The sequence below is a fragment of the Gossypium hirsutum genome, chromosome D10, assembly GCF_007990345.1.
Source record: "Gossypium hirsutum isolate 1008001.06 chromosome D10, Gossypium_hirsutum_v2.1, whole genome shotgun sequence".
Classification (NCBI taxonomy): Eukaryota; Viridiplantae; Streptophyta; class Magnoliopsida; order Malvales; family Malvaceae; genus Gossypium; species Gossypium hirsutum.
The window spans coordinates 35,912,007-35,924,908 of record NC_053446.1 but is presented as its reverse complement, the minus strand read 5'-3'; the positions used below and the strand labels follow the sequence as shown (position 1 = coordinate 35,924,908).

General features: G+C 40.4%; 1 non-coding gene across 1 annotated transcript; it reads right to left on the bottom strand.

Annotated features, from left to right (window-relative positions):
* Positions 1-11,300: 11,300 nt before the first annotated feature.
* Positions 11,301-11,406, bottom strand: LOC121222697 (small nucleolar RNA R71). Its single transcript, XR_005920059.1, has one exon. It is a non-coding gene; the product is annotated as a small nucleolar RNA R71 (small nucleolar RNA).
* Positions 11,407-12,902: the final 1,496 nt, after the last annotated feature.

Genomic DNA, 12,902 nt, shown 5'->3' with positions numbered 1-12,902 from the left:
TGAGTACTAGTCGCTTCAAAAATCATATCTTGAGTTTCACAACTCGAAAATCAGTTTTGTGATTTTTCTCTGAAACTAGACTCATGTCCCCACCTATGCATTTTTTTCTAGAATTTTTGGTCGGGCCAATTAGTACAGTTTATTAGTCAAAGTCTCCCATGTTACAGGGGTCGACTACACTGACCTTTTCCCATTACGACTTGGATATCTCTCTTCACAGAGCTTCAATACTGATGCCTTTTGTTTCTATGGAAACTAGACTCAGAGAGGAATCCATACATATATGTTATGACTCCTAATTATCTCTGGTCAATTTATAGTGAATTTCCAAAGTCGGAACAGGGAATCCAGAAACTGTTCTGGCCCTGTTCCACAAGAACCTGAATATCTCTTACTGTACTGTTCATATGATTGTTTCGTTACTTTCATATGAAAGTAGATTCATCAAGGTTCGATTACATAATTTATTAACTATTTAATTCCACTCCTACGAATTCTTGTGATTTTTCCAATCCACACCACTGCTGCTGTCAGCCTCTGTTTTCAAAGTAAACCTTACCTATTTTCGGGGTTTCATGGACCAACTAGGGCCTTGTCATACATATGCCCACATATGATCATACTTAGCCATTCCAATGGCTGATCATTTGCTCAACACTTCCATTCCAACTATAGTTACATCATGAAACCATCTATACATTCATAAACACGAATGGTCTAATGCCATACTCCACTTCTACAAGCCATTTTCGCATGGCTGTACACTTATACATTTCATAAAGTACTCGAAAAACAACAATGGGTAGTCCTATACATGCCATATCAAAATTCAACCAAAATAGTACCCAAAAGAGCCTTTGATAGTGTGGGCGACTTCGACTTCAAGATCCCGAGTCCGATAGCTGGAGAACCAAAAATCTATAAAACAGAGGAGCAGTGTAACGAGTAAGCAATTTATGCTTAGTAAGTTTTGAGCAAGGAATTCCAGCATAAACAAAGAATAACACACATTTAGCTAAACGGAATATTTCATAATACGCAATTTACCGATATCAAACTTGCTTCACAACATTAACAACCCTTATGTACATACACAATAGACTAACTTAGCCGAAGGCCGGTAGCTCGTTTATCAACTGAGCGAACATTTATTTGTAAGGGCTCGATTAAATTCAACACATACGTAACATATCCCCATATTGGGATGTTTTTCGAGTATTCGCTGGAATTTTACAGCAAGCTCATTCATTACCAAATCACGTACCTTCGGGATTTAACCGGATATAGCTCCTCGTTCAAATGCCTTCGGGACATAGCCCGGTTTTAGTAACTCACACAATGCCTTCGGGACTTAACCCGGATTTAATAACTCGCACGAATGCCTTCGGGACTTAACCCGGATTTAATAACTCGCACGAATGCCTTCGGGACTTAACCCGGATTTAGTATCTCGCACAAAGGCCTTCGGGGCTTAACCCGGAATTTGTATCTCGCACAAATGCCTTCGGATCTTAGTCCGGATATATTCACTTAGCACAAAGCCTTCGGGACTTAGCCCGGACAACATTCAATTAATCATGCACATCTAACAATAATTCATGGCACATTCATATTTCATTTTCATTTGCGAAACTCAAACACAAGGCACATATCGTCCTTGCACATTCGGCTCAATAGCCACACATAGAGCATGATTTAATCACATCGTAATTTAAGCTCTCTTACTCAAGAACTTACCTCGGGTGTTGTCGAACGATTCCGCTAGCTATTCAACCACTTTTTCCTTCCCTTTATCGGATTTATTTCCCCTTTGCTCTTGAGCTTAATTAAACAAATAAATTGATTTCATCATTTAGGCATCAAAAAGATGAACACAAGGCACTTAGCCCATATTTATACATTGACATTAAAGTCTCATACATGCAAAAATCATGCATCAACACAACATATTAGCTAATTTCTTTCCCCTTGGCCGAATATGCATGTCTATTTTTGGGGTCGATTTCAACACTTAATACACACATATACACACTAGTAAAGCATCCTCCCCCTTTTCATCAATTTAACACATGCATTGCTCATTAACATTCAAAGTTACATTCGGCCTTAGCACACATCTTGCTAGCCGATTCTTCTCCATTTAGCAACCAATGCACATATGTGCTCACACAAAAATGCTAAAAAGGAGGTTCAAGAATCATCAAGCCATCATCACATGCATCATTAACAAGCTTCATATTTTGCATGCAATGGCATTAACACAACCTCCACCTAGGCCGAATCTTAACTCATCCTCATGCCTCATCACCACAACATCAAACACCAACAAAGAATGATGCATCCATGGTCAAGTGCCATTTCCATCACATAGCAAGATTTAGACCATGGGCTAGGTAGAACTCAAGCTAACAACTAAAACATGCATGCATCTCATGGAACATCATCAAACATACCTTAGCCTAGCTACATGCATGGCCGAATCTCTTCACCTTTCTTCTTCTTTCCTCCTTAAAATTTTTGGCCAAGGATGAACCAAAGGATGAGAAAATTTTTTCTTTGTTTTTCTTTCTAATTTAGGCTAAATGAAGGTGAGAAAAGGATGAACAAAGATCTTCTCCTCTCTTTTCTTTAGCTCACGGCAATGGGGGGGGGAAAGAATTAACTACACACTTTTTTTTTGTGTATTCATCATACTCCTTTTCATTATTTAATTTCCATGCCTATTATTTTATTTTTTTCCACCCATGATGCACCAACAAAACATGTCTATGACATGTCTTGGCCATCAAACTTGGTCTACCATGCTTGTCATGGCCGACCACTACTAGTAGGGGGAATTTGACATGCAAGTCCCCCCTTTGTCCACATGCACTAATAGGTCCTCACACATTGACCTATCACATTTTAGAATTTTCTCACATAAGTCCTATTGACTAAATTCACATGAAATCAACCAAATTGAAGCTTGAAATTTTCACACATTCATAATTACATATTCTAGACAATAAGTATCACATTCAAACATTTCAGTGACTCGGTTTAGCGGTCCCAAAACCACTTCCCGACTAGGGTCAACTTTGGGCTGTCACAACTCTCCCCCACTTAAGAAATTTTCGTCCCCGAAAATCTTACCGGTAAATAGGTTTGGGTATCGTTCTTTCATCGAGCTCTCGGTCTCCCAAGTAGCTTCCTCGATCCCGTGTTTGAGCCATAACACCTTTACTAGCGAAACTCTTTTGTTTCGCAACTCCTTCACTTCACGAGCTAGGATACGCATCGGTTCTTCTTCATAGCTCATGTCGACTTGAATTTCAACCTCTGATGGGCTAATTATATGCGATGGATCAGATCGATAGCGTCGAAGCATCGAAACATGAAAGACGTCATGAATCTTTTCAAGCTCCGGGGGCAAAATCAATCTATACGCAACCGGACCAACTCATTCGGAGATTTCGTACGGCCCAATGAATCTTGGGCTCAACTTGCCCTTACGGCCGAACCTGAGTATCTTTTTCCAAGGTGAAACCTTAAGGAACACTTTGTCTTCCACCTGATACTCGATGTCTTTTCGTTTCAAATCTGCGTACGACTTCTGACGATCCGTGGCTACCTTCAGACTTTCACGGATTACCTTTACTTTCTGTTCAGCATCTTTAATCAAATCAACTCCGAAAATTTTACTTTCACCGAGCTCGGTCCAAAACAATGGTGTACGGCATTTACGACCGTACAAAGCCTCGTAAGGTGCCATCTTAATACTTGATTGAAAACTATTGTTGTAAGCGAATTCAATCAAAGGTAAATACCGTTCCCATGAACTACTGAACTCGAGGATGCAACATCTCAACATATCCTCAAGTATCTGAATTATCCTCTCGGATTGACCATCGGTTTGGGGGTGAAAAGTAGTGCTAAAATGCAGCTTGGTACCCAGAGCTTCTTGCAATTTCTTCCAAAATCGTGAGGTGAATCTCGGATCTCTATCTGACATGATAGAAACAGGTACCCCGTGTAATCTCACAATTTGATAAACGTACAATTCAGCTAGTTTATCCAATGAAAAATCCGTACGTACGGGGATGAAATGAGCCGACTTAGTCAGTCTATCAACAACAACCCATATCGCATCCTTCTTACTTGCTGACAAGGGCAGTCCGGACACAAAGTCCATTGTGACTCGATCCCATTTCCACTCGGGTATCATGATCGGCTGGAGTAATCCTGAAGGCACTTGATGTTCCGCTTTCACTTGTTGACATATTAAACATCTCGAAACAAAGTCGGAGATGTCCCGTTTCATACCATGCCACCAAAATTGACGTTTCAAATCGTTGTACATTTTCGTACTCCCCGGGTGAATTGACATTCGGCTACAATGGGCTTCGTTCAGAATCATCGAAATGAGTTCCGAATTCCTTGGAACACACAAACGATTTCTGAACCTCAAACAATCATCATCATCAATTTGAAACTCCGATTCCTCGTTCGGAAAACACTTAGCCCGTTTTGCAACCAATTCATCATCGACTTTCTGAGCTTCACGAATTTGGTGAGTCAATAATGGTTTAGCTTTTAATTCAGCTACTAACACATTGTCTGGTAGAACAGACAAATGCACGTTCATCGCTCGTAAAGCAAACAATGACTTCCAGCTTAAGGCGTCCGCAACCACGTTAGCCTTTCCCGGGTGGTAATCAATGACAAGCTCGTAATCTTTCAACAACTCAAGCCAACGTCTTTGTCGCAGATTCAAGTCTCGTTGAGTCATCAAATATTTGAGACTTTTGTGATCCGAAAATACATGGCACTTCTCACCAAACAGATAATGTCGCCATATTTTTAAAGCAAACACGATGGCAGCTAGTTCGAGATTATGGGTCGGATAATTCCTCTCGTGTGGCTTCAATTGTCTCGACGCATAGGCCACGACTCGACCTTCTTGCATCAATACGCAACCCAACCCAAGTAGGGATGCGTCACTATAAATGACAAACTCTTTACCTGATTCGGGTTGCACCAAAATTGGAGCTTCAGTCAAATGAGTTTTCAGTTGGTCGAAACTTTTCTGACATTTCTCCGTCCACTCGAACTTAACATCCTTTTGAAGTAGCTTCGTCATTGGTGTGGCTATCATCGAGAAACCTTTCACAAATCGTCGGTAATAACCGGCGAGCCCCAAAAAGCTTCGAACTTCAGTAATATTTCTCGGAGGTTTCCAGTCAAGTATGGCTGAAATTTTGTTCGGGTCAACTCGAATACCCGACGCGGATACCACATGACCCAAGAAGCTAACCTCTCTTAACCAGAACTCACACTTACTGAACTTAGCATATAACTGCTTATCCCGCAAAATTTGCAGCACTAGCCTCAGATGCTCAGCATGTTCGGTCTCATCTCTTGAATAGACCAAAATGTCATCAATGAACACAACTACGAACCGATCCAAATACGGTCTGAAGATCCGATTCATCAAATCCATAAATACTGCAGGGGCATTAGTGAGCCCAAACGGCATCACTAAGAATTCGTAGTGACCATATCTCGTTCTGAAGGCAGTTTTAGGAATATCTGAATCTCGAATTCGCAACTGATAATAGCCCGATCTCAAATCTATTTTTGAGAACACTGAGGCTCCCTTCAGTTGGTCGAACAAATCATCGATGCGCGGCAACGGATATTTGTTCTTTATCGTCACTTTATTCAGCTGACGATAGTCAATGCACAACCTCATGGTTCCGTCCTTCTTTTTCACGAACAATACTGGTGCACCCCAAGGTGAGAAACTTGGTCGAGCGAAACCTCTATCCGTCAGTTCTTGCAACTGAGCTTTCAACTCCTTTAACTCGGTTGGTGCCATACGATACGAAGCTATCGAAATCGGCGTAGTCCCAGGTACAAGCTCAATACCAAACTCTACCTCCCGAACAGGTGGTAAACCCGGTAATTCTTCTGGAAAAACATCCGGGTATTCACAAACCACCGGCACAGATTCGGGTTTCTTTTCTACTTCTTTGTCATCAAGTACATACGCAAGGTATGCTTCGCACCCTTTTCTTACATATTTCTGTGCCAACATTGCTGATATTACAGCTGGCATCCCCTCCAAGTCCGCAGACTCAATTCGGACTACTTCGTTATTTGCGCACCTCAAATCAATAGTCTTGCTCTTGCAATTCACAATCGCATCATGCGCGGTCAACCAATCCAAACCAAGGATAACATCAAATTCATCAAACGGCAAAAGCATCAAGTCCGCCGGAAAACAGGAACCTCGAATTTTCAGGGGACATTTCTTACACACTTTGTCGACAAGCACGTAATGACCCAAGGGATTTGACACCCGAATTACGAACTCAGTAGACTCAATAGGTAAAGTCTTACTGGATTCTAAGGTTTCACATATGTAAGAATGAGTAGAACCGGGGTCAATCAAAGCAATTACATTAGTATCAAAGAGAGTGAATGTACCGGTAATAACATCAGGCGAAGAAGCATCCTCGCGGGCACGTATAGCATAAGCTCTAGCAGGCGCACGAGCTTCGGATCTGGTTATATCATCTCTAGATCCTCTCTGACCACCACTAGCATTGCCCGTATTTCCAGATGGTCTACCTCGAGCAGTGGTAGCACCCGGTTTCCCACTCTGATTTTCATTCTGTTCAAACAACCTCGGGCAATCTTTAATGAAGTGGTCAACTGATCCGCACTTGTAACAGGAGCGGTCAGGGAATCTACAACTCCCCGAATGCCATTTACCGCAATATCGACATTTCGTTCTATCTCGACGTTCATTCCCAACACTGGCGACCGAAGTGCCTCGTGTACCCACAGGGGGTCGATCACGATCTCGTCTAAAAAGGCCCGAAGTGCCTCTAAACTGGCCCGCATCATCTCGAAATCTCTTTGATGTCTGTTGAAGAGACCTTCCCGAGGATCTTTTACGAAACTCTCCAGTTCCCTCATCAACTCTTTGCTTTTCTTTTCTAAGCTCTTCGGCTTTACAAGCTCGTTCAACAAGTACCACGAACTCTCGTATTTCAAGAACGCCAACGAACATTTTTATATCTTCATTCAGCCCATCCTCGAAGCATTTACACATAATAGCTTCGGACGAAACACATTCCCGAGCGTATTTGCTAAGTCTAACAAATTTTCGCTCGTAATCAGTAACCGACATGGAGCCTTGCTTAAGCTCAAGAAATTCCTTCCATTTTTGATCAACAAATCTCTGACTGATATACTTTTTCCGAAACTCAGTTTGGAAAAACTCCCAAGTTACTTGCTCTCGGGGCACAACAGAAGTCAGAGTACTCCACCAATAGTAGGCAGAATCACGTAGCAAGGAGATAGCACACTTTAGGCATTCATCGGGTGTACAAGATAGCTCATCGAGTACCCGGATAGTGTTGTCCAGCCAAAATTCAGCTTGCTCGGCATCATCGCTATCCATAGCCTTAAATTCAGTAGCCCCATGTTTTCGGATTCTATCAACTGGGGGCTTATTTGACCTTATTTGGTCCGTTACCTGTGGTATTGTAGGTGCGGGGGTAGTATTTGTCGGGAATGGAGGTTGTGGAACAGCCATATTAGTTCGAATGTATTGGTTGAACCAATCATTCATCACGCTATAGAATGCTTGTCTAGCTTCATCATTCGGATTACTAGCATTAGGTTGAGAGTCTGCCGGCACTGTCCCTTGTGCGGGAGCAGGCGCTACACTCTCAAGATCATCAGCTACCTCTCGGTCACGATCGGGATCCATTACTATAAACACATTTACAATTGTCAGAAATCACCACACTATCAAGTAATCACATAAAATGGCATGTATAGCTAGACCCAACACATTACGGTAGTCCTAGAATCGACTAAACCGTAGCTCTGATACCAATTTATTGTAACACCCCGAACCCGAGACCGACACCGGAGTCGGACACGAGATGTTAACAAACTTTGAAAAATTTTTCCAGACACTGCCCAGTCTGAGTACTAGTCGCTTCAAAAATCATATCTTGAGTTTCACAACTCGAAAATCAGTTTTGTGATTTTTCTCTGAAACTAGACTCATGTCCCCACCTATGTATTTTTTTCTATAATTTTTGGTCGGGCCAATTAGTACAGTTTATTAGTCAAAGTCTCCCATGTTACAGGGGTCGACTACACTGACCTTTTCCCATTACGACTTGGATATCTCTCTGAACAGAGCTTCAATACTGATGCCGTTTATTTCTATGGAAACCAGACTCAGAGAGGAATCCATACATATATGGTATGACTCCTAATTATCTCTGGTCAATTTATAGTGAATTTCCAAAGTCGGAACAGGGAATCCAGTAACTGTTCTGGCCCTGTTCCACAAGAACCTGAATATCTCTTACTGTACTGTTCATATGATTGTTTCGTTACTTTCATATGAAAGTAGATTCATCAAGGTTCGATTACATAATTTATTCACTATTTAATTCCACTCCTACGAATTCTTGTGATTTTTCCAATCCACACCACTGCTGCTGTCAGCCTCTGTTTTCAAAGTAAACCTTACCTATTTTCGGGGTTTCATGGACCAACTAGGGCCTTGTCATACATATGCCCACATATGATCATACTTAGCCATTCCAATGGCTGATCATTTGCTCAACACTTCCATTCCAACTATAGTTACATCATGAAACCATCTATACATTCATAAACACGAATGGTCTAATGCCATACTCCACTTCTACAAGCCATTTTCGCATGGCTGTACACTTATACATTTCATAAAGTACTCGAAAAACAACAATGGGTAGTCCTATACATGCCATATCAAAATTCAACCAAAATAGTACCCAAAAGAGCCTTTGATAGTGTGGGTGACTTCGACTTCAAGATCCCGAGTCCGATAGCTGGAGAACCAAAAATCTATAAAACAGAGGAGCAGTGTAACGAGTAAGCAATTTATGCTTAGTAAGTTTTGAGCAAGGAATTCCAGCATAAACAAAGAATAACACACATTTAGCTAAACGGAATATTTTATAATACGCAATTTACCGATATCAAACTTGCTTCACAACATTAACAACCCTTATGTACATACACAATAGACTAACTTAGCCGAAGGCCGGTAGCTCGTTTATCAACTGAGCGAACATTTATTTGTAAGGGCTCGATTAAATTCAACACATACGTAACATATCCCCATATTGGGATGTTTTTCGAGTATTCGCTGGAATTTTACAGCAAGCTCATTCATTACCAAATCACGTACCTTCGGGATTTAACCGGATATAGCTCCTCGTTCAAATGCCTTCGGGACATAGCCCGGTTTTAGTAACTCACACAATGCCTTCGGGACTTAACCCGGATTTAATAACTCGCACGAATGCCTTCGGGACTTAACCCGGATTTAATAACTCGCACGAATGCCTTCGGGACTTAACCCGGATTTAGTATCTCGTACAAAGGCCTTCGGGGCTTAACCCGGAATTTGTATCTCGTACAAATGCCTTCGGATCTTAGTCCGGATATATTCACTTAGCACAAAGCCTTCGGGACTTAGCCCGGACAGCATTCAATTAATCATGCACATCTAACAATAATTCATGGCACATTCATATTTCATTTTCATTTGCGAAACTCAAACACAAGGCACATATCGTCCTTGCACATTCGGCTCAATAGCCACACATAGAGCATGATTTAATCACATCGTAATTTAAGCTCTCTTACTCAAGAACTTACCTCGGGTGTTGTCGAACGATTCCGCTAGCTATTCAACCACTTTTTCCTTCCCTTTATCGGATTTATTTCCCCTTTGCTCTTGAGCTTAATTAAACAAATAAATTGATTTCATCATTTAGGCATCAAAAAGATGAACACAAGGCACTTAGCCCATATTTATACATTGACATTAAAGTCTCATACATGCAAAAATCATGCATCAACACAACATATTAGCTAATTTCTTTCCCCTTGGCCGAATATGCATGTCTATTTTTGGGGTCGATTTCAACACTTAATACACACATATACACACTAGTAAAGCATCCTCCCCCTTTTCATCAATTTAACACATGCATTGCTCATTAACATTCAAAGTTACATTCGGCCTTAGCACACATCTTGCTAGCCGATTCTTCTCCATTTAGCAACCAATGCACATATGTGCTCACACAAAAATGCTAAAAAGGAGGTTCAAGAATCATCAAGCCATCATCACATGCATCATTAACAAGCTTCATATTTTGCATGCAATGGCATTAACACAACCTCCACCTAGGCCGAATCTTAACTCATCCTCATGCCTCATCACCACAACATCAAACACCAACCAAGAATGATGCATCCATGGTCAAGTGTCATTTCCATCACATAGCAAGATTTAGACCATGGGCTAGGTAGAACTCAAGCTAACAACTAAAACATGCATGCATCTCATGGAACATCATCAAACATACCTTAGCCTAGCTACATGCATGGCCGAATCTCTTCACCTTTCTTCTTCTTTCCTCCTTAAAATTTTTGGCCAAGGATGAACCAAAGGATGAGAAAATTTTTTCTTTGTTTTTCTTTCTAATTTAGGGTAAATGAAGGTGAGAAAAGGATGAACAAAGATCTTCTCCTCTCTTTTCTTTAGCTCACGGCAATGGGGGGGAAAGAATTAACTACACACTTTTTTTTTGTGTATTCATCATACTCCTTTTCATTATTTAATTTCCATGCCTATTATTTTATTTTTTTCCACCCATGATGCACCAACAAAACATGTCTATGACATGTCTTGGCCATCAAACTTGGTCTACCATGCTTGTCATGGCCGACCACTACTAGTAGGGGGAATTTGACATGCAAGTCCCCCCTTTGTCCACATGCACTAATAGGTCCTCACACATTGACCTATCACATTTTAGAATTTTCTCACATAAGTCCTATTGACTAAATTCACATGAAATCAACCAAATTGAAGCTTGAAATTTTCACACATTCATAATTACGTATTCTAGACAATAAGTATCACATTCAAACATTTCAGTGACTCGGTTTAGCGGTCCCGAAACCACTTCCCGACTAGGGTCAACTTTGGGCTGTCACAATGCCTATTGAATGTCCACATCCTTATCTTCTGCTATTCATGGAAGTGAGTGACTCATTCAAACTAGTTGGAGTGGCCAAGGACTCCTTGAGACTGAGATTATTTCCATACTCATTAAGAGATAATGCATAAGCATGGTTAAACTCCCTACCGTCAGGTTTCATAACTACGTGGCAAGAGTTGGTTGAACGTTTCTTAATGAGATACTTTCCTCCATCTCTAATCACCAAAATTCGTAATGAAATCACTTCATTTCAGCAACTTGACAAAGAATCTTTATATGAGACATGGGAGAGTTTCAAGGAGTTATTACAAAAGTGCCCTCATCATGACATTCCTTACGACATTCAAATAGATACTTTCTATATTGGTCTCAATATTCATACTAGAAAGATGGTGGATGCTTCAGCAAATGGAGCCCTTCTTTTTAAGTCTTATAACGATTCTTATGAGATTGTTGAAAGAATTACCAGCAATAACTATCAGTGGACAACTAACCGAGTAGCCTCAGAAAGATGAGTAGTAAGAGTACATGAAGCGGACACACTTGCTTCTTTGGCAGCCCGGGTTTCCTCTATGTCTTCTATGCTTAATAGCATAATTGTTAATGGTTTCAATGGTAATCTAATAGGTCAGCAGCTAAACCAGTTTGAGAATATTTCTTCTGAATACTGTGGAGATGGCCATTTCTTTGAAAATTTCCCATCGAATCAAAAGTCAAAATATTACATAGGAAATCAGAATTGGAATGGTCTGCAATCAAATTTTTACAAGTTTTCATGGCAAAATCTTCCAATTTTTCCATAGAGTAATCAATAGGCGAATCATAGCGACTCTTCTATGCCATTTAGACCAAATTATCTTCCAGAATATTCTCAATAGTGCAACAACCCCCACCAACTTAATCTTCAAGTGATCTTGAGAATCTGATGAAGGCATACATAGCAAAGAATGATGCCACTTTAAGAAATCTAGAGAATCAAATGGGTCAGCTAACCAATAAAATTCAAAATAAATCCCAATGAGCTTTGCTCAACTATATTGAAAATCCAAGAATTTTGGGCAAAGAACATTGTAGAATAGTCACTTTTCCAAGTGGGAAGACAATGGAGCCCAAGGTGGTTAAGGTTCAAGAACAGCTTGTTGTAGCCCAAGACAAAGAAAAAGTTCAACCGAGTGTTGAAACTCCTATTTCATGGAAGTCAGATTCGGTGAACCTTGATGAGGTAAATTCTAAACCAGTTAGTTCTGATTATCTAACACCCTTGTCAAATGCAAAAAAATTTGCACAAAAGAGTTGTCTAATTAAAGCTAAGATTCCACCACTGCCATATCGTCAACGATTCCACAAGCAACAAAAGGATACTTAGTTGAAAGAAATCTTTGATGGCGAGGAGACTTTTAATGACTTCGATGCTGCAAAATCCCCAAATGTAGTTGAAGGCTGCTCTACTATTTCCAAGATGGAATCGCTGACATCTACAAAATTGGAGCTTAATTATTTAGATGATTCATTAGAACATATTCTACTAGAGGATTCACCAAGTGATGATGAAGGCAAGGAATGTTTGGCTTTGCTAGAAGCTAGTTCGAAAGGAATTCACTCAAGAAGTTCTACTTGAAACATTGAGTTATCATCTCAGAAGTATACGCAACCAAAGTCATTGATTAAGAGTTAGCTAAACTAGAACTAAATATTTTGTCTCCTTATTTGAAATATTTTGTCATTATTTTAGTTGAGTTCACCAAAGATCAAGAAGAAGAGGCACTTGTGGTTTTGGAAAGGTACAAGCAGGGTACTAGATGAATTATTTCATATATTCGAGTCACA